Raw genomic sequence first — 25,130 nt, forward strand, 5'->3', positions numbered from 1 at the left:
TAGGGCCACATGCAGGTGAAGCTGCAGCAGGCCTATTTAGGGCCACATGCAGGTGAAGCTGCATCAGGCCTATTTAGGGCCACAGGCAGGTGAAGCTGCAGCAGGCCTATTTAGGGCCACAGGCAGGTGAAGCTGCAGCAGGCTTATTTAGGGCCACAGGCAGGTGAAGCTGCAGCAGGCCTATTTAGGGCCACATGCAGGTGAAGCTGCAGCAGGCTTATTTAGGGCCACAGGCAGGTGAAGCTGCAGCAGGCTTATTTAGGGCCACAGGCAGGTGAAGCTGCATCAGGCCTATTTAGGGCCACAGGCAGGTGAAGCTGCAGCAGGCTTATTTAGGGCCACAGGCAGGTGAAGCTGCAGCAGGCTTATTTAGGGCCACATGCAGTTTTAAGTTCTATGGCAGTTGCAATCAAATTTGAGTGTAATTATATTTTCAGCCCCAAGTAAGCTTTCAAATGCAAGGGGGCACTCTCAGCTGAGAGTCAAAAGGCACAGGTAAATTCACCTGCAGGCTAAGGTGCACAGGAAAACCGATTATCTGTACACTCACACACCATCGCCTGTATGAGGCCAGGCTTAAAACCAAACTCTCCCTGTTTAACTTTAATTGGATACTGTAGTCTGCTATAATGGTTGCATTGTGATGACAGTGTGATTATTTTAAAAAGATGGCAATAACTTGTCATATATGAAATTTTTATCTTTTCTCATCAAGGATAATGTGGTTGGATATAGAATATCACTCTGAACAGAATATTAATACATTTGTCTCGACTGTTGCCATTTAAATGTGCCTAGTTTTTCGTTTGTACATCAAGCCAGTCATCACACCAACAATCATGTTTCTTCCTGACATCTGCTGTTGTAACTGCCGTTTTTAAGTAGGCTGGAGATAGAGTACAGTTAAGCGTTAAGCTTATGTCCCGTTATAAAACGGTTTTTAAAATCGTGGTATCAATGACAATTGGCGAAACAACAGAACTGTCGCCCAAAGAGACTTCACTGAAGTTTACGAACAGTTACCTGCAGCAGGTGCAAACACACACTGACTCGCAAATGTGAACTGCCCCTACCCCTCCCCAAAAAAAGAAACTGTTTCAAACTATTTGAAATTTCAAGTAATCACTTACCTTAAAAAACATCCAAAGGCCAAGAAGCGTCGTAGACAAGACCCCGTTAAAGGACAGCCGCCTCATGATGAGCCTCTATCGGTGACAGTTGCGCGTGGATTATTTGCTGATGCCCCCCGTCCTTTCAACAGCACGCGCTCGCGTTTTCGTTTCGGTCCTCTCTTCTCTACCCTCTTTGCGTATGGTGACAGAATCAAACGAAATGTGTATAGATTCTAACATCGAACTCGATCGAACCCTATACTACTCACACTCCTGTCTTCACAATTTCGCTAAAGCCGTGAGAAATGGACCAAGAGGAAGAAAGTTTGCGTTTTCTGGGTGGAGCGCTAACTGCAAGCGTCAGCTTTCCCTTCCCTTATTTCCCCTTATAAAAACTCTGAAATCTAATCTAATCTATTTTGTATATCCGGCGATTGCACTTTTTTTTTTTTTTTTTTTACCGCAGTCCCATCCCCAGTGGACTGTACAATTAAGATAAATATATATCGGCTTGATTCCCCATTCCTGAAATAAGTGCGCGATGAGCATAGGATGTATGATAATATCTATACTACAAAAACGTACATAAGATATACAGTGGCACATCTGGAGACCGCTATTCATTTGTAGTTAACCTGAAACGCCCTACATATCTAGAAATTCCAAATGTGACCGGGAAAAAACGTTCAAAAATAGCTCATAAGGTGCGGTTGTTGTGGTCATCTCTCCCTAAATGACAGTCGTATAGGGTAGCTTTACCAAGCTCTGGTAATCTTAACATTTCAGGATTGACTGAAAAAAACGCCTTGTGCCCGTGGAGCCGCAGAACAACATTACGCAAACTACGGGTAGCCTATTCCAACGCGCCTCCGCGCCACTGAAGATACAGTTACTTATAACGGAATTCTAGGCTGCTCAACCAGGCTTTATGGAGCCCTGTCTTTATTTCCTTATCGTCTCCTGTGGCAGATTTAAAGTCCACGACAGTGTCCCCGCAACCACACGCCAGCGGAGATTTCGCGTGGAATTTTTAAGGGGTTGGGGAATCCTGCCCGATAGACAGGTTTAATTTCACATCGCCTGCCCCTTTTTGATATCTTAATTTGCCCCTTCACTAGGACAACTACATAAGCAATATGATGGATATGTATACTTTTTATTATTAGATGTGTTGCTATAGGCTGATAATATATCACAGTAATATGCGCTCTAAAAAAACATTCCCATACGCACGCACAGTCGATAAGCGAACATTTCTGCAATCATAAGTATCTCGGTAATAAATATTTTGTTCATGATACCAAGACAAGTGTGTAATTGCACATCGATTCACAATAGACCGTGACAGCGGAATGAAATGTACCAGTCTTACGAGCTGTGACTTTTGTTAAGCAACAAGTGACTTCTGCAGGGCGATCCGGCGACTTTGGGTTTAAGGAGATAACGACCCCGCGGTCACAGTCAGCGATCAAGTGGGAGGATGTGTTCCTGTTGGAAAATGACGGAAAAGAACGCAGAACTAGACTGTAACGTTGACGAGCCACGGACGGCGTCCAAAACTGACGGGGTCCGTGTTGTTTCGGGAGTTTTACGAGGGCAAAAGCCTGTAAAACAGGGTCAAATGGTGCCTGTATAATTTTAACCTTGTACTTACTGAGTACGATGCATTTTTGCAAAGAGAGAATCGAATGGCCAATTACAAAAAGCGGCCACTACTTTTGTCCCGTTTGATCTGCATAGCCCTACGCGACCAGACATTTGGTCAGTGTTTGGACAACAGGAACGAAGAAAAAGTTTTTTTTTTTTTTTTTTTTAAAGATACAAGAGGTGCGGAGTAACTGAGCACCCTGTGACCAGGATTAAGTGCTGACCCGTGCCAGTACCCAAACTGTAATAAACAGACGAGTAACCTGGGAGCCTTAAAATCTTGAACAACGGAAGATCCGGCGAACAACGGGATCTTCAATTCTTCATAAATTGAGGGGGGGGTGGCGCTACAAGCAGCAGAACTCCCATCCTCTCCGTTTACGCAGAAGTTGCATAGCCTGCATAGTTTTTACCGACGCATACCCCCCTCCCGCTATCCGCAATCCTGCAAAATCTTACACCAATGACATCGCATCTCACACGTTTTTCTTTCCTTCTGCTGCCAGTGAGCGGACAGTTTGTCAGACTGTCCGAGTCGACCTTCGATTTCCCATCGCAGATAAGCGGCTCACTTGTCATTCATTTGTTAACATGGCTGCACTAAGGCAATGGCACATGTTCCACTAGTGGTGGTTATTTCCGCCCTGGTTATTTCTCCTGGTTATTTATATGCTTGTATCGGCCGTTTTGTAAAAGTACACCTTAGTGTAGCCTACTGACTGAGGCACTGACGGACATTTGTTTTTCGTTCGCATTTTGCTCAACATCACACACTTCCCTATGGAACTCGCAAAAGCACTGACAGCAGGGTAACGTGCGCAGAGTTGATTCAACTTTTCGGAGGGCATAAATGAGTCCAATAGGAATCACGCACGCGTCCGGAGTGAATGTAGGCTACTCTATAAGTGTTGATTTAACACCAAATGCGCTACTGTTGCGCGGGTGCGTATGGGGCATAGCCGTGCGAAACTTTTCGTAAAATCGAAGTGGGGCTCCCGGAAAAACCTGCTCGAAGCCCCTGTTCTGTTCGCTCAGCTGTTTGTCTTTCACCACTCCGATACGAGAATAAGCCGACCGACAACCTTGTCAGATAGACTATAACGCTGCCAATTATGTAATAGCATGATAGTGTATGCAAAATATATTTTTTTTTAATAAGCCGGAACTTTATATCTGAATGTAGGTCTACTTGAACAGTATATTCAATACCTACAGTTAAAACAGAAAGAGAAAAACGAAGAATTTAACAATCGACTCTATCTTCTCTCATTATGTGCATTTAACGTGGAAGGTGAAGAGTTACACAGATCTTAAATATCCCTTGTGTGGTTGAAAATGTCTGTGAGCTGTCCTAATTTTTGGAAACTTTTTTTATTTTATTTTATTTAGTTGGACCCGTTTGTGGCCTGCCCAGTTGGAAAGACCACATCCCAGTCGTGTGATTGGAAGAGAAATTTTATAAAGGAGTCAGACACAGTCTCAATATTTAAATCTAGATTAAAAACGCACCTCTATGCTCAGGCTTACAATCAGTTGTAGTCTGGAGACAGGGTGCGAGAAGCCTGTAGTCATAGAGCTTTGTAGGTGGCAATCCTTTCCTTACTGTCACCTATCAGTCAGCTGTGACCCGACTTTACATGGGCTGGCGCTTGATAGGCGGTTGATGGTATGGTTGTCTACCCCTCATGACTGCATGGGCTCTCCATCCCTGTCCTAGTAGATATGCAGCCATATTCTACTCCTGGCGGGGTCCCCCCAATACATACCACTGCCACCTTACTCACTGTCTGCTATATTGCAAATTCCCTAATTGCCTTTCTACCCTCTTCCCCACGCTGCCGGCGGGGCTCTTGCCCCAACCCTCGAGAGTGCTTCGAGAGTCGTCTGGTCTCCCCCACCTCTGCGGTCCAGCCCCTCCTTCGTCATTGCCTCCACCCTGCCCACATCTGTCGCCACCTGCTGTTCCCCATCACCAGTGTAATGATGTAACAGTGTAATGGTGTAATGGGTGTAACAGTGTAATGATGTAGCAGTGTAATGGTGTAATGGGTGTAACAGTGTAATGATGTAGCAGTGTAATGTGTAACATTGTAACAATGTAACAGTGTAATGGTGTAACAGTGTAACGGTGTAATGGTGTAACAGTGTAATGGTGTAATGGTGTAATGGGGTAATGGTGTAATGGTGTAACAGTGTAATGGTGTAACAGTGTAATGGTGTAATGGGGTAACAGTGTAATGGTGTAATGGTGTAACAGTGTAATGGTGTAATGGTGTAACAGTGTAATGATGTAGCAGTGTAATGGGGTAATGGTGTAACAGTGTAATGGTGTAATGGGGTAACAGTGTAATGGTGTAATGGTGTAACAGTGTAATGATGTAGCAGTGTAATGGGGTAATGGTGTAACAGTGTAATGGTGTAATGGTGTAACAGTGTAATGCTGTAATGGGGTAACAGTGTAATGGTGTAATAGTGTAATGATGTAGCAGTGTAATGGGGTAATGGTGTAACAGTGTAATGGTGTAATGGGGTAACAGTGTAATGGTGTAATGGTGTAACAGTGTAATGATGTAGCAGTGTAATGGGGTAATGGTGTAACAGTGTAATGGTGTAATGGTGTAACAGTGTAATGGTGTAATGGGGTAACAGTGTAATGGTGTAATGGTGTAACAGTGTAATGATGTAGCAGTGTAATGGGGTAATGGTGTAACAGTGTAATGGTGTAATGGGGTAACAGTGTAATGGTGTAATGGTGTAACAGTGTAATGATGTAGCAGTGTAATGGGGTAATGGGGTAACAGTGTAATGGTGTAATGGTACGGACCGTACTGCCAGAGCTCCTGGCCTTGGCATGTCTTTATCAGCCTGCAGCAGCTCCAGACCACAGCCTTGGACAGGAAGTCGTCCACAGGGACCTTCAGGCTAGAGGCCGAGCTCCTTAACCAGCAGACACCCCCACCCCCATTTTATTGTTTTTATGACTGTCCATGGGTCGATTTCATGATTTATTGCATCATTTGGGCACAGTGCCAATATTTGTTCTGGACCAATGAGGTACAGCTTGCGTCACTTCCGGATTACTGCAGAGGACTGAGCTACAATAGGGGCTACAATCTGTGGTCACCGGGGTGGGAGGTGGCGTCTCTTGGCCTTGACATTGCGGCTCCGACCACGGTCCACCTGTGCGAAGTCAGAAAATGCAGGCATCCCATTTTGTAGTGGTTTCATTATAGCGTGTGCTATTTACAGCTGCACTAGACGACCATAAAATAATCCTCCTCTGAAGTTTTGCGGTAGCCGAGTCATTTTTACTATTTCCTTTAGCCCACTTAACCAAATAATTAGTTGGCAGAAAGCGTAATCAGCTAACGCTTATTTGCTATATGTGGTAGTCCAGTAGCCTATGCTAAAACAGTTCGCAACTTCGGCTACCAAGCCATTTGACTAGCTAGCTAACCCTAACCGGCAAATATTCCATCTGTCAAACGTGTTTGACGGCTTGTCAGTCGTGTACATTCCGTAAATGTCTACCTGGGCTATGCTGCATGAATGTGACAAAGCTAGAAGCTAGCAAGAAAATAATAATAATTAGAAATTCAATGTACATTATTTTTGTCTTTGTGCAACAGGTGGAAAACTTGCTCTTCAACGTGCGTTGTCATATTTACACGCCTGTAAATCAGTTATTAAAATACTTGGTAGATTTGTTAATCACCGCTGACAGTGTTAATTTTTATTCGGTAAAAAGTGACTTGCGAACGATCGGTCAGCTAGCGTCACCCAGAAAGTAAACACCACAAACGGCGATGGAGTAGTAGCAGTTAATGGCTCATTAACTGGCTGTGGCGAAAACCTACGACGATAACTTGCTTGGTTAACAGCAAGTCTACCAGACAGTTATATGAAAACTAGCCTAGTCAAATCACCAGTAGTCTACACATCTCTGATTGATTGACCAGCAGTGCAGTCGATGTTCTTTCCCTGTAGTTCATATTGCTAATGCGTGAGCTAACCACGGATAGCTTACCTAGCTCACTGGCAAGCTGATATGCTAGCTAAGCATATTCGTTTTGCCGAGAAACATAAATTGAAGATAACTGAACATAATTGTATTATTAATGTCATACATATAACGTGATTACATGACACAGTACAGTCACGGATGGAAATTAAACTCCGTAAACATTTGATAATATTTTAAAACATAACGGCAGACAGTCAGCTAGCCTCAAGTTCGTTCTGCAATCGTTCGTTCAGGTTGATGGACTTTTCCGCACCGGACTGTCAATCACATTGTAAAAATCACAAGACCGCTTAACTCTATGGTTTTGGCTCCAAATCGAGAACATGGCCGCGCCTGCCATTGAGCTTCAAACCGTGTTTTACAGACCCACGGAGAGCCAATGGGTGACGTCACAGTAGCTTTGTCCATATTTTTTACAATAATTTTTGTGAGAAAAAATTATTGACTTTGTATTTTGATCGCATTTGTACCGTAGACTTACATGGAAACCGGATATGAAAACACCTATACTGGAGCCATCCGTAGTGGCGCTAGTGAGCAACCAGGAACTACAACACCAGGAAATGAGCTTCAAAAACGAAGTCTGGTTTTGGCCGCTTGATTTTTTACAGTCTCTGTGACGCCCCCGCTAGCGGGCCACCGTAGCGCAAATCGGCCAAATCATGGCGCCCCCGGCAGCCCGTCAAGCGCAAGCCTGCTTCGGTTGCGCTCTCGCTATTTTAAATAAAATACCGCAGCAGTTATACGTTACACTGCACGCGCAGCCTGTTTCCCCACTTGCGCTGAAAGTATTAGTACGTTTAGTTCACATCTTAAGTTAGGGGGTAGGCCACAGATCAATTTGGGGTTTGGGTTCCCGGACTCCGAGACACCGTTTTATGACTGCATTAACACACACACACACACACACACACACACACACACACACACACACACACACACACACAGGTCCAAACAACATGTTGCCATCTACCCTGTTCTTATATATCAGATAGATGTTAAAAAACTGTGAACACTAGTGTGAATTAAACTAGTTCCCTTAACTGCTCCTATTGTTTTGTAACTTGACATCGTCTGTTGGGAAGGTTTGTCTACTGCTAGCATTTAACTGCATCCTGTGCTGTTACATAATATGTAACTGTCTAGTCTGTACACATTACCACAAGAAAAACAATAACAGCAACAACAACTAAACAATAACCACAAGAAGGATAGTAACAACAGCAACAATTATTATTATTATTGGAATCATGTTAATTACATTACATTACATTACAGGCATTTAGCAGACGCTCTTATCCAGAGCGACGTACAACAAGTGCATTAGTTCACGGTGCAGAGGTGCAAAAGAAACACACTAGAGTGAAGTAAAGATCGTAGTGCCAGAAGTGACCACATAGATCAGGACTCCAACCCTGTAGAGTAACCTGTTCAGCAAACAAACAAACATTCCTGCCAAGTACAAACTAGCACTGAAATCACATTTGCCTAATCAGAATCAGACAAAAACAATCCTGCCAAATAAAAACTAACGTGATCGTAACTAGGTACGATAACTGACATGCTATTTCCATAGTTTTCACTTTTCAGTTTTCACATATCCATGTTAATCCATGTTTTGTTCGTGACAGAAATAAGGTCTGAAAATCAAGTCGTAGATTCAATTTCTACCACCACGTGTCGCTCTTTCATCCCGAAAAAAAAATCTTTACGGGGTAGTTCACTTTTTCTTTTCCTTTTTTAATAATGTGCGCAATGAAGGCCATTTTTGATGTTTTACTTTGTTTCTGATGATCTGCGGGCTTTGCAATGGCTGGCATAACGGTATTTTGTGGGTTTTGTTGAACTACAAACCTTAAACGTGTTCAGAAAAATGGAATGGAGAACTGTATATTCCGTCCACTTTTTTGGGATAAACATAAAAATGAGAATTAGTACACAAAGGAACGGGACATTTTCCTAAACTTAAATGAAAAATTACAAAACACTATACTACGAGTGTGAGTTAAAACGGTACGTTTTCACGTTGCTTTAAAAGGACATGACCGGAAAATCAGGTCTTAATTCAGTGCATCCGATCCTCAAGGCTCACGGCAATACAAATAAATACGAGGAGAGACGGTTTGTTCAGACTTGTCTATTAGTCATTTTTACCATAGCTGATAACCAATCTGATAAACCAGCGAAGGTACGTCAGTTTCAGCCCACACAAACTAAGGGGAAGTAGTCCCATATTCCCGTAATGCTACCCGTACCGTGACACACTGAGCACATTAGGAATACAAATAAAATAAATCCGCCATGTGGACCTTTACAATAGGCTATATTTGAAAAGTATGCATGCATAGACACTAATACTATATTCAAGATATACATTTTATTTGGAACAACATTCTTGAGCCTTCAGAATAAACTTTTCAAAGGACAGCCAAAGATTACACAGCTCAGAAATCAAATGGGTTAAGCCTTTTCTGGTCTATTACAATGAACAGGTCCACGTCACAGAATGGGCTGCAGTTCCTACATAGATCACCCGATATGGGTGGAAATAACCTCAAATTAGAGTTTACAGTCTGCGCTTTAGCCTCACATTCATAGTTTCATTTTAAATCCAATGTGGTAGAATACAGAGTCAAAACTACAAAAAAATGTTTCACAGAAAATATGCTTATGGACTGCACTGTACATCTAATAATGTAGGCCTATTTCTCTGAGCACCGAGAGGGTTCTGAACTTTTAACTATTCATCAGCTTTTTGAGCAAAAACTCTTCCCAAATTTCCATACTTTTAATTTGTATCGTTGTATTTACTATAATATACTATCGTATACAAAGTTTATTGTCTCAAACTCTGTTGTAGCTGCGTGTAAATACCTCCTTGCTACAGGATTTCGCAGTGAGAAACGACAGTTGGATCAAAGCCTAATCAAATAAAATGAAGCCGTTCTCTTTTCTTTTCTTTTCTTTTCTTGGAGGACGATGGTGGGTTGGACAACGAGAGGGGTGTGGGAACAGAGTTAACCCGTAAAGTTAAACCGCATTGGTTCGAATCCTTTGTGTTTAAAAAAAAATGCAGCTCACGCCGACGTTGTACATTGCCAGCATATTACCCTAACAGAATATCTAGCAAAAAATGCCCCTCGGTGCAGCACAGAATTTAGCCAACTCTGTGAAAAATAAGGAAATAAACAGAAAGCGACGTTTTCCAGAGCATTAGCCGGCGTTCGTGCAGGACGTAGTCCGGAGTTCCTTATTTGGGCACCATTTGAGCGTAATTCACCCAGGCATCTGCGTCAGTAACGAAATCGGTTAAATACCTGCTATTGTACTTTTTTAAAAATAAGCCTAAGAAGGCGGCGGGAATAGTCAACGTGTCTTGTGAATTCGACCCTCACGCTGTCATGGTTTATTAACACCAGCTACTAACTCGGCTAGCAGGGAAGTTTTTAGGTAACCTGTAGCTGGATAACAGATCGTTAGCAACCAAACTAGCCAATTAATTGCACAGACTGTACAAGCTTAGCAGTGAAATTAGTGAAACTATTAGAGAACCGTAGCCTTTTAAGGTCTGGCGGTTCCACTTCGTTTAACTTGTAATGCACAATTCATGTCACTAGAGGGCAGCATACTGAGTGCGTGGGTCCAAAAGTGAATGAGACGCAAAGAGTCTCGGGTTCTAAAATCACCATAAAGTTGACCTTAAAAACTATTATCATGCAAATGCTTTAAGATTAACCGAATTTTTAACCGCAAATAATGTCATAATGACAGGTCTTTACATATAATCTATAAACTACATATAATCTTCTTACATCCAACTTTGTAAGCCAGAGGTTAATACTGTATGTTGAAGGCCAATAAGCTATTATATATGTTTAATGTAACAGCAAGTGAAGTGAGCAGGAGTTTGACCAGGCTGCTGCAGCTGCTGTCCTGATAGGAGAATTTGGGTCCTTGGAGGGTCTCCCGTGACATCACCCATTTCTGCGAGAGCAAAGTGCTTGATCACATGGGCAAGACCACGCCCACCGCTGCCCGCTACTCTGCTGTAGGTAAGCCATGTGCAATGTGTACAGCAGGTAAATATGCTCGGCGAGTTCGGCTGGTTGGCTGGTTGGTTGGTCGGTTTACAAAACACATAGCATGTTCAGGCTCCAATCGTGCTTTGTGGAAATACAATTATTCCCATTTGAGGAAAGAAAACATTTTAGTATTCTGCGGTTAAACCCACAGAAAGTGGTGAATGCACACTCCTATTTATGAGGAGCACACTTCAGAACACACTTCAGAAGACAAACGAGACGCCCAACAACCTTTTCATAAGCAGGGTTTTTTTTTTCTTTTTTTTTAGTGCGAGGCGTCTGCATCAGGTGTTAGCATGCCGTTAGTGCTGGCAGTGGGGGGGGGGGGCAGTGGTTGTCAGTGGGATGTTGCTACTGGTGAGGTCCATGTCTGTACACTGTCTGTGCTGGGAGCGGAGGGTGAGTGTGTCTGTTAGGATGTCAGTTACGGTGATGCCCGTGTACCCTGCTGAAAATTCCATATAAAACCAGCCTAAGTTGGTCAAGCTGATTTGTGTGTTGTGTTTTTTACTCTTTTAGCTGGTGGTTCAGCAGCTGACCAACCAGCCTGTTTAGTCAGCTAGTCCACCATCTTACTTCACCTGCTTAAATGGCTTTGACCAGCCACAGACCAGCTATAACCAGCAAAAACGGTCAAAAGCACGGCTAGGCTTCATAAAATCAGCACAGGCAGTGCGCTTTATGTTTTGACGCCTACAAAGTACATCCCGTGTGATCGGAGCCCAGTTAGGCTACAGCTCAGTTTCAGAGACGTTGATGTTTCTGTTTGCGCAAACCCTCAATCCAATACCACGGTCTGGTGTAGTCTGGTCAAAATTTCAAGCTGTAAATTCAAAGTTGCTGCTGTCTTACGTGGCTCTCACCTGTCACTGATCCGTTCTCAGCTCTGCTCGTGGTGACTAAAGCCTTGACTGGCAGTGTGGGTTGGGGGTGTGTCCGACGAGCACGCCACTTCCTCTTGTTCCACCGCGGAGCCGAAGAGCTGGCGCCGCCGCGGCAGAGTCCTGCCCGGGCACATCCTGGCACAGCGCCATCGCTCATCACCGGATCCGCCAGGTGCTTCCCTACAACGAATCCACAGTCAGGCGAAGTCACCTTTGAAAACAAGCGACCTCGATCAAAGTGCTGTACAACTTCAATGAACAAAAACAGATATGAGGGATAACCAAATATCAGACAAAGACAGTATACCCTGCTGAAGAGGAACTGGGTTTACAGGCCAAGAAGAAAAAATGTTAAAGTGTCAATAGAGGGGGCAGACCTAATATGAAGAGGTAAACTATACTATAGCTTTGGAGCAGCAACGGCGAAGGCCTGATCACCCTTTAGCTTTAACCGAGCCTGTGGGACTGACAAAAGCATCTGCTCAGAAGATCTAAGTGACCTAGCAGCAGAACAGGGGCAAACGAGGTCAGAGATGTAGAGAGGTGCCACTAGGTGCTTTAAAAACGAATAATACAACCTTAAAATCAACCCTGAACCTTACTGAGAGCCAGGCTGAAGGGAGGGTAAAATGGGGGACGTGTTCAGGTGCCAGTCAAAAGCCTGGCAGCAGCGTAGCTGCGGAAGACTATAAAAGGTTCTCTTGTTTAGGTAAGAATTAAACTGTTTTAGACCAGTATCCTGAATGCCAGCCCCATGCTCGAGACAAGGATGCAAGGAGGATGTTGTGATCTACTGTGTCACACACAGCGCTATGGTCCAAGAGAATCAAAACAGCGCAACACCCAGTGGGTCAACGGCTAATCAAACAGCACAATACCCACCCAAGTCAAACAGCTAACACAAGATCATTGTTCACGTTCAGCACTGCAGACTCTGTTCAGAAAAGATTGACAAAAAACAAGATTGACAGTTGATTAAAAAAAAAAAACTTTTTCAGGAACTTCAGATAAAAAAACGATAACTTGGAAGTGGACTGAAATTATTTAGAACTGTGGGGTCTAGACTTGGCCCTCTGAGCAGAGGATGAATCACTGCATGCCTAAAACAGGCTGGAACATAGCCTGAGATGAGGCAGCTGGTAATAATGGAAAGAATTGTGGGGCCCACAATGCCAAAAAAAAGCTATTTAAGAAGCTGTGAGGGAACAATGTCAAGGGGGCAGGTTGTGGTCTTCATATAATAAACCAGCTCCATCAGGAGAGAGAGAGACACCGGCTCACACTGATTTAGGACTGCAGTATAGCACATAAGAGAAACAGAAGGATCACGAAATAAGACAATGAGATGCGCAATCTAATATCAGCAATCTTGCCAACTGAAACGTAAGACCACGCACAAGGTTTGAAAACTTGACATGGCATAAAAGTGGCATAAAACACAATGGGCCTGTGATCACACAGATCAGAGTCGCAGAGTTTAACATTACAGATGGGAAAGCCAGAAGATAAAACAAGATCAAGTGTGTCACCACATTTGTGCGTAGGGCCACTGACTAATTGAACAAGATTAAACAAGTCAAAAATCGTAAAAAATTTCCAACCAGACATCTAGTGAGACATGAGTATTAAAATCACCATGAACCAATATTCTATCCCTTCTAGGCATAGTTGAGGTCAAGAAATCAGCAAATTCTTGAATAAGAAGTAGTCTTATTTAGCCTTAATAGTCCTTGTTTAGTTGTTTAGGAGGTCTACACATCACGGCACAAAGCACCTGGTTAGGCAATTCCACTTTATTTTGCTGCTCCGTGAAACTGGAGTATTCATCGACAGTCGATAGACGACACAGGAAATGGCTTCTAAATATAGAGGCCAGTCCCCCACCACGACCAGCAGGCCTGTGGGAGCAGAAAAAGTAGCAATCAGTGGGAGAACGTTCAGAAAGAGGGCTCGGTCTACCAACATTCAACCAAGGCTCGGTCACAAATAAAACAAATCCAGTCCACGGGATACAAAGAAATCATTCATGATGAAAGCCTTGTTAGAGAGCGATCTGGCCTTAACCAGGGGCCATCTTGACCGCGGCAGATTTCGCTGACCGGCCGGTGAGGCACGTTTCAGAGGGTGGAGGCTCCGAAGGCCCGCCCCACCGCCGCCGGGACAGGCGACCCGAACGGCCAGCCGTTGGACAGAGACAAAAACCAGGAAATAGCGCACAACACAGGAGACTAAATTACGTTACATTTATTTAGCAGACGCTTTCATCCAAAGCGACGTACAAAAAGTGCATATCACGGTCATTGGATACAACTACAAAACACGGGTTCGATAAGATACGATACTCATACTGAACTGTGTTCTCAGCCAAGAACACAGTTCAGTTCACACAGTGAACAGTTATTCCGACCAAACGTGTGCCAAGCCAGATGAGGGAGAAGAACAAGCTACAACATTACGACCATAGTACAAAAATTACCAAAAAGTTCTGGAATAGGGGTACAGGTAACATGAGTGTCATAAGGGGGGGGGGGGGGTGGGGGGGGATTTAAATGATCATGAGAAGCAGGATACGGGACAGCCGGCCCAGCGGGAGCTCAGTGACTAAAGTGGGGCCAAGTGGATTACATGGAATATTAATTTGCATAAAGGGGCGGAGCTCCACCACGGCGGCGGTATTTCCGCTGAACGGCGTCAGTGTTACCGTAAGTCCTGTAAATGATCTGCCCCTTAAAAAGCTCATTATCCATGTGTTCCGCACATGGTCAGTTAACTCTCGCCTCGCTCTTCGCCAGAAGAGAAGGGAGTTGCTCAGCGAAACCACTGTATAAATAATAATAATAATAATAATAATAATAATAATGATGTTGGAGTGCTTTCACATGAGGAATAAAGGCTTCACAGAACTCTCTCCCCGTCATGTGGCGCGACCTGGCCACGCCCAGCAGGAAGCTCATCAGCCGAATGGATGGGTGGACTGGGATAATATTACACGCCCGCTTAAATTCAGCACTAAAAAAACATGGGGTCAGAGCAGGTGAGAGAGGCACATTGCTTCCAGGAATGTCGTCCTGCCCCGTCCCGCCCCGTCCCGCTCCGCCCCGTCCCTCGCGTCCTGGCCCACAGCCCGCTCCGCTTCACTCCGTGTTTCCTGTACAGAACCCCAGGCCCGACTTCCCTGTAAATGCCCGTGACAGACTCCTGTTTTTAGTCTGCATCTCATTTCCTGTTCTTTGTCCCCTGGTAACCCGTAGTTTCCAGGATGACAGGAATGCAGATTTCTGTCCCAGTCAGACGTACTACTGTATCTGCGAGCGTGTGATCTCAGAAACACTTTTACGGACTTTCACCTTCACTGGGGTCGGCAAAGTGAGGATTAGGTGAAATCGGTTTAATTTTCTGAATCCTGCTGTTTTAACCGCTGACACCCTCGTTTGAGGTCCAGCATTCTGGATACCGAACACAAAGGCATCAACAACCCCTCACTTATCCAACACGTAAAATAAATGCAGTGGATTTAATTGGTTAAAATTATTGAATTAAATGTTCATTAAATCGCAAAATTTGTTGCTAGGCACGGCTACCTGTTGGATCAACCAAAACATACAACTCACAACCAGATTAAAATTAAGAAATGTATTAAGTTACAACAAATAGCCACATCTAATCTAAAGATGAGGTTCAACTACCTTAAAAAAACAAATGTTACAGACATGGACAGGTTACAAACCACAGCTTTCTCCCAAAATAGTCCTATACGAAACCAAGATCAAAGTCCAGATATGAAAAGACAAGCTAATATTCCAAAAACCAGGGATGAAAATGTACAACATCTCTGATGCAAGCTTCAGATTCCTCAGAGGACAACAGCAGATATTTGCCCCAGAATGTCCACCGCAACCCCCCCACCCCCACAAACTACTTTCTTCCTCCTGACTCCTGAAAATATTTTCCATGTAACAAAACCCAATCGTACCACGTTGGCTTCCGCCTGAAACTGGAACCGCTTCCATAAAAAATGTAGATTTCAACTGTTCAATGTCATCAACAACCGGTACTGATACAGACATGAAGATTTTCACTTAGTGATTTCATTACATTACATTACAGGCATTTGGCAGACGCTCTTATCCAGAGCGACGTACAACAAAGTGTATAACCATAACCAGGAACAAGTATGACGAAAACCCTAGAGAGAAGTACCGGTCCAAGTACAGGGAACAACCGCATAGTTCAACTTGGACCCTGATGGTTAAACTGATTAACACTAACAACGAGAACAGCAACAACGCAATCTATGGAAAAATAAAAATAAATAAAAATACAATTAGTCGTTAAGACAGGCGCATCAACTAAGTCACCTATGAAACAGCTGCCTAGTTACAACCCTAAGTTTAGTCATTTACAGGGGGGAAGGGAGGGATGGGGAGAGGTGCAGCCTGAAGAGGTGGGTCTTCAGTCGTCGTTTGAAATAGGTCACAGTCTCAGCTGTTCTGACCTCCACAGGGAGGTCATTCCACCATCGTGGGGCCAGAACAGACAGGAGACGTGTTCTGGAAGTGCAGGTGCGAAGAGGGGGAGGTGCTAGGCGTCCTGATCACAGATGGAATATCAATATCACAGATTGACTTCAGCCTTCACCAAAAGGCACGTTCTCCAGGTCACCCCAGTCAGAAGACCTCTGGAGTGACTCTACTGGCCCAAGGATGTTTACTCTGATGCCTGTGGGGCGGAGAGCAGGTAGAGAGAAAACAGATTTGCCCAATCAAATTATATTGTCGGTTTCTCAAAGGTGATAATCTCAGAACTAGATATCTGACATTTCCTCTCTTGAAAAGAAAAAGTGAAGACACGTGCAAAAAGCTCACCACAAAAAAAAAACAACAAAAAAAAAGATGGTACAAGGTGGTATGACCATTAGAACATTGCTCTAAAAAAGCACTCATTCTGACATTTGTGATGCACTTAAATGGTAGCAACAAAACAACTGAACTAACAGTTCACCTTCCTCCATCTTTAAACATAGAATCCATGTCAGATTTGAACAGTCCCACTGTGACCTGCTGACCAGAAAATGTATGGAAACACTGGTTGAAATCCCAAAACAATAAGGCCATGGGGCAGAGTCATCAAGAGTATCTCTCCCAGGAGTGCCTCTCCTAGACACTCTTCAGCGTCGCTGTTTGTGACGCGCTGGTGCCAGTCTCTTCCTTCGTCTGCGTCAGGGTATCTGGACTCTGGGAAAGGGAAAAGACAATCCCTGGACTTCCCAGAACAACATGCAGTGCTTTTCCCCCGTTAACGCAGTATTTATGTGCACCGAAAGGCAGCTCATTTCCAACGGGGTCCTGACCAAATCCTGCCCCCGTCGCCGGGGACAAAAGCCAGACTACCCCGGAGGTAGCGAGGTGTGGGCTCAGGTCTCTCAGCTGCCAAGTGTTGAGGCGCCAAATTCCCAGAATCCTCTTCGGCTCGTGTAGCCAGAGGTTCACTCGGGCCCGGGGGGGCTTGGGGGGGGGGGGGGACTGCAGGCAGCAGTCGTTCTGGCCAGCTCCCAGTGTCAGGGCGTGCATCCAGCAGCACTTGCGTCTGTTGGGGGGCCTTTCAGGGGGGATGGCAGGCAGGAGAGAACTGCTGGATTTGAGGGCCTTTTACTCCACTGCAGCAGCATGTGAAAAGGGGACAGCAGCACTGCGTGCGTTGAGCGGAATCAGTCCTTTTAGGGGAACTCTCTCGACTGGGTTCACAGGCCTCAGGATTGCCAGTCCAGTGACTCCCAGGCACAGGGCAGACAAGTCCACAGTTTCACACAGCAGTTTTGGGGGGGGGGGGCGCCTATGCTCGGAGGAGAGCCTGTTTCTCAACGGCGGTGATCGAAGAATGAGACATCAGACAGCGGTTTAAATTCCGCAGCCCTCATGGAACAGCCGGAGGGATCGAGCCGGCCCAAGTGGGCGCGTTCGACACTCTCCACCTCTTCTCCCTCCATCCCGCTTCCTCTTTCCGCTCCCTCCCACTCTTCCCATAACATCCCTCGTTCCCCAGCCGCCCTCTCTTTCTTTCGTTATTACATTACATTACATTATAGGCATTTAGCAGACGCTCTTATCCAGAGCGACTTACACAACTTTTTACATAGCATTTTTTTACATTGTATCCATTTATACAGCTGGATATATACTGAAGCAATTTCGGTTAAGTACCTTGCTCAAGGGTACAACGGCAGAGTCCTACCCGGGAATTGAACCTGCGACCTTTCGGTTACAAGCCCAGTTCCTTACCCACTGCGCCACACTCCGTCCGACACTTTCGCACGGAATGGTAACGGGGTACACCAGGGGCGGGACACCCGCACGTGCACCCCTCAAAAATGGGAGTGGGGGCCATGCAGCAGAAGGTGGGGGTTCCCCCAAGAACCCGAATACCCCCGTCCCCTCTTTCCCCTCATTTCACCTCGCTCTTCATCCGGCGCCCATGCCCCGCCCCCTTCCCCAGGCACTAGGCACTCAACAGCACCAATGTGTGCGGTTCACTGGCAGACAGGGCCCTGCTGTAGAGGAGTGCCCATTGTGTGCGCACAAAGAACACCCCCCCCAAAAAAACACAAACGAGTTACGCAATGATTACTGGCTGCTTCCCAACCTTGCCCTCTAGTAGTGTGATTGTGTCTTACTCTGCAGTTATACAGTAGAGAGAGAGGGGGGGAGAGGGGGCGAGAGAAAGGGGGGAGAGAGAGAGGGAGAGACAGAGAGGTGGGAGAGGCAGAGAGGGGGGAGAGAGAGGTGGGAGGGGGGAGGGAGAGAGAGAGGGAGTGAGACAGAGGGGAGAGAGCAAGAAGGGAGAGGGAGAGAGAGTAGGGGAGACAGAAAGAGGGGAGGGAGTGAGAGGGACAGACAGACAGAGAGAGAGAATGGGGGAAGGGGTAGATGAACAGAATATACAATAGGAGGAAGAGAGAATGAGTGAAAGGGAAGGAGGAAGGTTGGACTGGAACAGAAAGTAGATTGAGGGAATGGGGGGATAATTTGGAGGGGTTTGAATGCCCTCCTCTGCCAGACATCATTGTGTGTTCCAAGAGAGAGAGAGAGAGAGAGAGAAACAATGCAGCAGGCTAGAGTCCCCCAATACACACCCTAACAAGCCCAAAACAAAACTTAAAAAGAAAAAAAAAAAGCACAATTGGAGTCGGTTTTGATGAATTGGTCACAATTCATAAAAACCGACTCTCCCAGCCCAAGAGACCCTGAGGCATCTCCAAGCCTGTAACACTGAGGCATAAAAATCCATCATGCCACCAGCATCAGCGCAACCCAGGCTCATGATGAACCAATGGTGATCCCCCCCAAAACTTCCTCCCCTCTTCAGTAATGCACAGGCTGCCTCTCACCAACACACACCACTGGGGGGGGGTACAGAAAATGCTGAGCTGCCACCCTGCTGTCACCCTGCTCTCCAAGGTCACCAGGCCCTGCAGCACTTCCTGCACAGGGAGGTACAGGATGGATGCCTTCCTGTAGGAGCCTCCCCACCCACACCAGTCTGGGCAAGCCCTCTCCCACCTTCCCAAGACAGGAGGCTCCATTGTACTCAAGAAACACACAGCACTCGATCCCGTGCTGTATCGTGCACACAGTCACGGCTACAGGGCAGTAGTCAGGCATGGCACAAAGCACAGGGCCGGAAATGCCCTGTAGCAAAGGCTGCATTCAGAATACAGCATGGCCTCGAGTGCTGTATTGCTTTTATAAAACGGGTACAACGTAGACATTAATTATTTTGTAGTTTTATTTCCTAAGCGAGGGTTTGTGTGTGGAGTGGTATTGCTCACAAGCTGGCCGACTGAATAAATGATACTGTACTGGACTCACAATTACCGTAGAACGCAGGCTCGGCCAATCAGCATCTAGGATCGAAACACGTTTTATTAAAAAAAAAAAAAACTTGATGGAATGCCTTGGTTTGCAGGGTTTGCAGTATGACTGTTCTTTAAGGATCATGGTGTCAAGATGTCGCTATAACCTGTTTGCAAGGCTCTTTGAAAACATTTTATAATCTGTGCACAGGAGCGCCACCAGTCACCAGTTCTGAGGGAGAGCAAAATCTTCAACCTTTTTTTGACAGCAAAGTCCAAACAGCTCACTGACAAGCTAACTAGCACTCCCCCCCAATCCTCAAACGAATCCTGGCGCACCTCGTAGAAATCTTGCCTCGTAGTTATTCCAGAAAGCCTTTTAAAAATCAGATGGCAAGCCGTCCACAATAGGAGCATGACCAATGGCTATTTGCTGCAGCCGTGAGCTCATCCAAAACCAATGGGCTATCCAGCTCCAGTCGCTGTGCTGGAACTAGCCTGAGGAGTCTGTCATGCACTACAGTATGTCTACATGTTCTGAACTGTTACCCTCTGCTTTATGCAGGAGAGCTGTGATTAAAACTCCACAGCTGCCTCACGCATGTCCCCCAGGTCACAAGTTAACTGGCCATCTGACTGGCAGAGGCAATGCATTCATTTTTTTACACCCCAACCCCCAACTGCTTTTCGAAATTTTAAAAAAGAACAAAGTAGTTGCACCAATTTTAATTTAAACCAAAAGATCTAGCCCACATGCAGGTGACCCCATATAGGGAGCGACTCTGCGCTGGATCTGGAGCTGATTCTGGCCCAAAGTCAGCACTGCTGGGCGCAGAACACTGGTTACAAGATCCAACCAAAAAGATAATGTTTGTCACCCCAGGTGAGGTGTATGTCCACTGTCACCATCAGCAGATTGACCTCACAAAGTTTCACGCTGCACAGGGGTACTAAGTCAAGGATGCCCACTCCCCCTCCATCTCTTTTTTTCAATTGTCATTGAACCTTTAGCAACTGCAATCCGTCAAAACTCAGACATCAAAGGATTTTCAAATCTCAAGATGGCCAATACAAGATCCTCCAAAGAACAAAAACTGTACACAAAGGGACTCAGTGAATCAGAAATCTGCACACATACCTCCATGCCATTCAGCACTGCACACCCGCTCAAGATTTTGGCAGGAAATCACTCATAAACTCTCACAACGCCTCAATCGTCCCCATGCCTGTGCCAATAGGAGACTTTTCACAAACCAACCTTTCTGGAAAAACCACTAGAATAATGAATCCTTAAATTCACACTTCTTGCCTGCGTACCAACCACTACATTACCACCAGTCATATAACGGTTTCTTTTTAACATGGTTTCATTTTAACACTCTCTGGCATGCACACTCTTGCACGCAGACACCCTCTGGCCATTTGCAGAAAAAAGAAGAGAATAAAGGGAAGGAACAAGAATTGTGAAAAACAAGCCCACAATTGCAAAGAAAAAACTAGATTCCAGAGAGATTAACTTGCAATTCCAGGAAATAATTGCAAGAAAAAAAGTCTGTGTGATGTTCTGTGTAAGGACCCACACGCAGACCAGGGAAATCCAAAAAACGTTGTCTTTAATCAGTCCGAGGTTCGAAGCCAGGTAGTCAGAGAGAGGACGGTGCCGAATCGAGTTTCCAAAAGAATAGTGAAAAGACAGGCAAAAAATCAAAAACCAGGAGATCAGAATGGCTAAGGTACAAAGGGACAGGTAAAAGAGAAGTCAAGGCAAAGCGAAGGTCAAACCAGAAGCAAACAAAACCAAAAGGGGCAGGCAAACTCGAAGTCGGGCAAAGGGGTGTCGCAATTTCCGAGAAATAGTTGCAGTTAAGCCAACATTATTTTCCTGTGGCGGCTCCATATAGAGGGGAACAGAAAGAAGGGAGGGAGGGAAGGGGGGGAGGAGAGAGAGAGAGAGAGAGAGAGAGCTGTGATATCAGTATTAGAATTAAAGTATTTCCTCTCTCATTTCATCGTGAGAGAGGAAGAGTCTGCTGATATCCAGCCTGCTCACACGATGCATTAAACAGATCATGCATGGTGTTAGCCAAAGGCTAACTCTTCTTTTCTTGAGCCCTCTACCCATCTTTGATGCAAAATGTTATAGTGATTATATGGAATTGCGTTCTGAATGCACTCGAGCTTAATTTGATTATTTGTGTAGATGTAATGAAGAGAACTCGATAATATATTTACATATTTTCTTTATGGACCAATGTAGGCCATTACTGTAATTTCACACCAGAATCTGAGACGGTTTTCTTTTCATTCATTATTGTGCTTGTTGCCAGCTGACCTTAAAAAAGACGAACTCTTCTATGAACCTTAATACATTCTGAACGTTTGGTTTTTTCCCCCACGAAATCTGTGGTCTGCTGGTGCCCTCGATCTCCAGTTCAGTTCTGTTTGCTTGGGAGGTTTCATGCGATAAACACGATATCCCATTTGGATAAAAAAATGGCCGTTCAGTTTACTATTGAGATTTGTATTCGGAATTAAGCGACGCGCGCATGCCGTACAGGCGCTGTTGCGTAAGCACAGGGTAGCGCCGGCTAAACGGGCGCGGCGCGCTTAGGTGGAATTCTTCGACAGTTTGGAGCGCGCGATGTCCGCACGATCCACGTATTGTTTGCTTGAAGTCCTCATTTCACCTGTGTACACACAACGTATAACATCATGCATTCAGACCATTGATTCCTGATTTGCAAAGCAGAATTTCTTATACTGGGCTTCTTCCATAGCTGATGTCTTCTTTTTTCATATATGTTTGCAGAGCATGGCAGCTTTATTAAATGCATTTATTTGATAGTATACCTTCTTGCTACAATACGAATTGTTAGATGAATATTTTTTTAAATGTAAAATTACTACGCTCAGAATTAAACTGGGTGTGTAAAAGCTCAGACGTCTTCTATCAAAATGTAACCCTTCAGACGTATTTGAGGCATCTCTTGGTGTGCAGAGCCTTCTATATTCTTTGTTAGATTAACATTAGTGATTATAAAAGGACCTCTATGCCTTCTTGAAATCGCAGTTTTGTATTCCAGGGACTAACACCGGAGTTGTCCACTAAGGTCCGTTGCTAAGAGGGTCCACTAAGCGATTGTAATGTAACGATATCACTCTGGCTATGGTTTAAAGCAAAATGCACTTAAGCAGCGATGTTATTCCAAAACTGTCGGAATGTTCCAGATAAATTTGCTATTTTTGCTGTATACTTCAAGAATTTGGATTTGAGCTCAAAAGATGAATACCAAACAAAAGTACAATCAGCTTTTATTTTGTGGCATTTATATGTTAACATATTATTCAGCGTTACGACACACAAGCGGCACCAATACGCCCAGTTATTTACAACGGGGCTAACGTATATTCAATGCACAAGCTTTGTCCCACGGCTACTCACGTGAATGGGCATCCATCCCCACTTCCTGCAGAAGAAATCCTCCAAATTTAGCCATTGATACCCTAAAACGAACGCTGTAAATCAGTCTGGTCAGTCGTGGGAAAATGTCATCCGTCAGGGGGAAAAGACAAGATGCCATAACCAAAAAGTGCACAGGAATAAAAGATGCACAGGTGTTATAAAAGATAAACTAACATGAAGACCAGAGAGCTGTCTTTGGGAGAAAAGCAAGCCATTGCACAAGCATTGGGGATAGCTTGTACGACAACCTGGAATGTCCTGAAAAGGAAAGAAACCGCTGGCGTACTGAGCAACAGATATTGAACAGGTCGACCAAGGAAAACAACAGCAGTTGATGACAGAAACATTGTGAAAGCTGTGAAGAAAAACTTCAAAACATCAGTCAGTGACATCACAAACTATGACCACAGGACAGGGTGAAGGTATCTCAATCAACTGTTCGAAGAAGACTTAGAGAGCAGCAATATAGAGGCTATACCACAAAATGCAAACCACTCATCAGTAGTAAGAATCGGAAGACGAGATTACAATTTGCAAAGAAGTACAGTGGAGAAAGAAGGGATCTGCTCATGATCCAAAACATATAGCTCATCTGTGAAGCACGGTGGAGGAAGTGTCATGGCTTGGGCTTGCATGGCTGCTTCTGGAGTAGGCTCACTAATCTTTATTGATGATGTAACTCATGATGGTAGCAGCAGGATGAATTCAGAAGTCTACAAAAACATTCTGTCTGCCAACTTATGGAGAAATGCGTCCAAACTAATTGGAAGGAACGTCATCATGCAGCAAGACAATGACCCAAAACACACTGCCAACACAACAAAGGATTTCATTAGGGAGAAAAAGTGGAAGGGAAAAACCCCCTGAAACAAACAACAACTGAAAGAGGCTGCAGTAAAAGCCTGGAAAAGCATCACAAAAGAAGAATGCAACAGTTTGGTGATGTCAATGGGTCACAGGCTTGATGCAGTTACTGCAAGCAAGAGATATGCTACCAAATATTAAGTGTTATTTGCTTTCATTTACTTAAATATTCTCTGTTCCAATACTTTTGCTCACCTAAAAAGTGGGTGGTCTGATGCCAAAGGTGCTATGTTCTAAGTAGTTTAACACATCTAAGTGTAAATACCATGAAATAAAAGCTGAAATTCTGAACTCTTGTCTCATGTTCATCTTTTTATCTCAACCCAAAATGTATTCAGTGTATTGCAAAAACAAAGGAATTGGCCTTGCTGGTCCAATACTTCTGGAGGGGACTGTATATCAAGAGCAGCAGTCTGGACAGTCTTGAAAAAGAAAGAAACTGGTGGCGGATTCAGAAATAAACACTGTAAAGGTCAGCCAAGGAAGACAACAGCAGCTGATGACAGATAAATCCTAAGAGCTGTGAGAAAACCCCCACAACAATGCCCAGTGACATCACCAGCAGTCTTCAGAGGGCTGGGGTGAAAGATTCACAACACCGTACACAGAAGATTTCAAGAGCAGAATTATAGAGGCTACACAGCAGGATGCATACCTCTCTTCAGTAGCAAGAATTAAAAGGCCAGATTGGATTTTGCCAAAAAATAAAAACTTAATTTATCTTTCATACAATATTTTGCAGCCCAAATTACAGACAGAGAATGACTGCCAATAAAACACAATAGATAACAGTGATATAATGAAACAATTATAAAAGATTATATAAGGAACAAATGTAGTAAATAAAAGGTCAGTTTAAAAACCATGTGAATTCTAAAGCAATAAAACAACAAATAAAAACAAGAACCAACAAAACAGATGTGTAGGTAGAATATACAGGTGTGCCTTCTCAGGTTAAAGAGTGTTTGGACTATGCGCAACAGAAAAAAAAACGTTTTTTTCCGAGAAACCGAAATTTAAAAAAACATTCTTCAAAGGTGGTAAATCGAAACCTAACGGATAACTTTACGGGAAGCAGCAAATGTAGTAAATAAAAGGTCAGTTTAAAAACCATGTGAATTCTAAAGCAATAAAACAACAAATAAAAACAAGAACCAACAAAACAGATGTGTAGGTAGAATATACAGGTGTGCCTTCTCATGTTA

General features: G+C 44.4%; 2 long non-coding RNA genes across 3 annotated transcripts in view; both read right to left on the minus strand.

Annotated features, from left to right (window-relative positions):
• Positions 1-8,883: 8,883 nt before the first annotated feature.
• LOC135241568 (uncharacterized) overlaps positions 8,884-25,130 on the minus strand; it is a 32,326-nt gene continuing 16,079 nt past the window's right edge. The window contains exons 2-4 of one of the 2 annotated variants that reach the window (XR_010326036.1): positions 13,524-13,647; positions 11,729-11,929; positions 8,884-10,071 (exon numbers count right to left, since the gene is read on the minus strand). This is a non-coding gene — a long non-coding RNA (uncharacterized LOC135241568). Of the gene's footprint in view, positions 10,072-11,210; positions 11,930-13,523; positions 13,648-25,130 lie in introns of those variants that run through there. The other variant, XR_010326035.1, reaches the window with a different exon arrangement.
• On the minus strand, positions 15,368-18,206 carry LOC135241570 (uncharacterized). Its single transcript, XR_010326037.1, has 2 exons — positions 16,348-18,206; positions 15,368-15,827 (listed from the first exon to the last, which is right to left on the minus strand). It is a non-coding gene; the product is annotated as an uncharacterized LOC135241570 (long non-coding RNA).

The sequence above is a fragment of the Anguilla rostrata genome, chromosome 16 (genome assembly GCF_018555375.3).
Source record: "Anguilla rostrata isolate EN2019 chromosome 16, ASM1855537v3, whole genome shotgun sequence".
Taxonomy (NCBI): domain Eukaryota; kingdom Metazoa; phylum Chordata; class Actinopteri; order Anguilliformes; family Anguillidae; genus Anguilla; species Anguilla rostrata.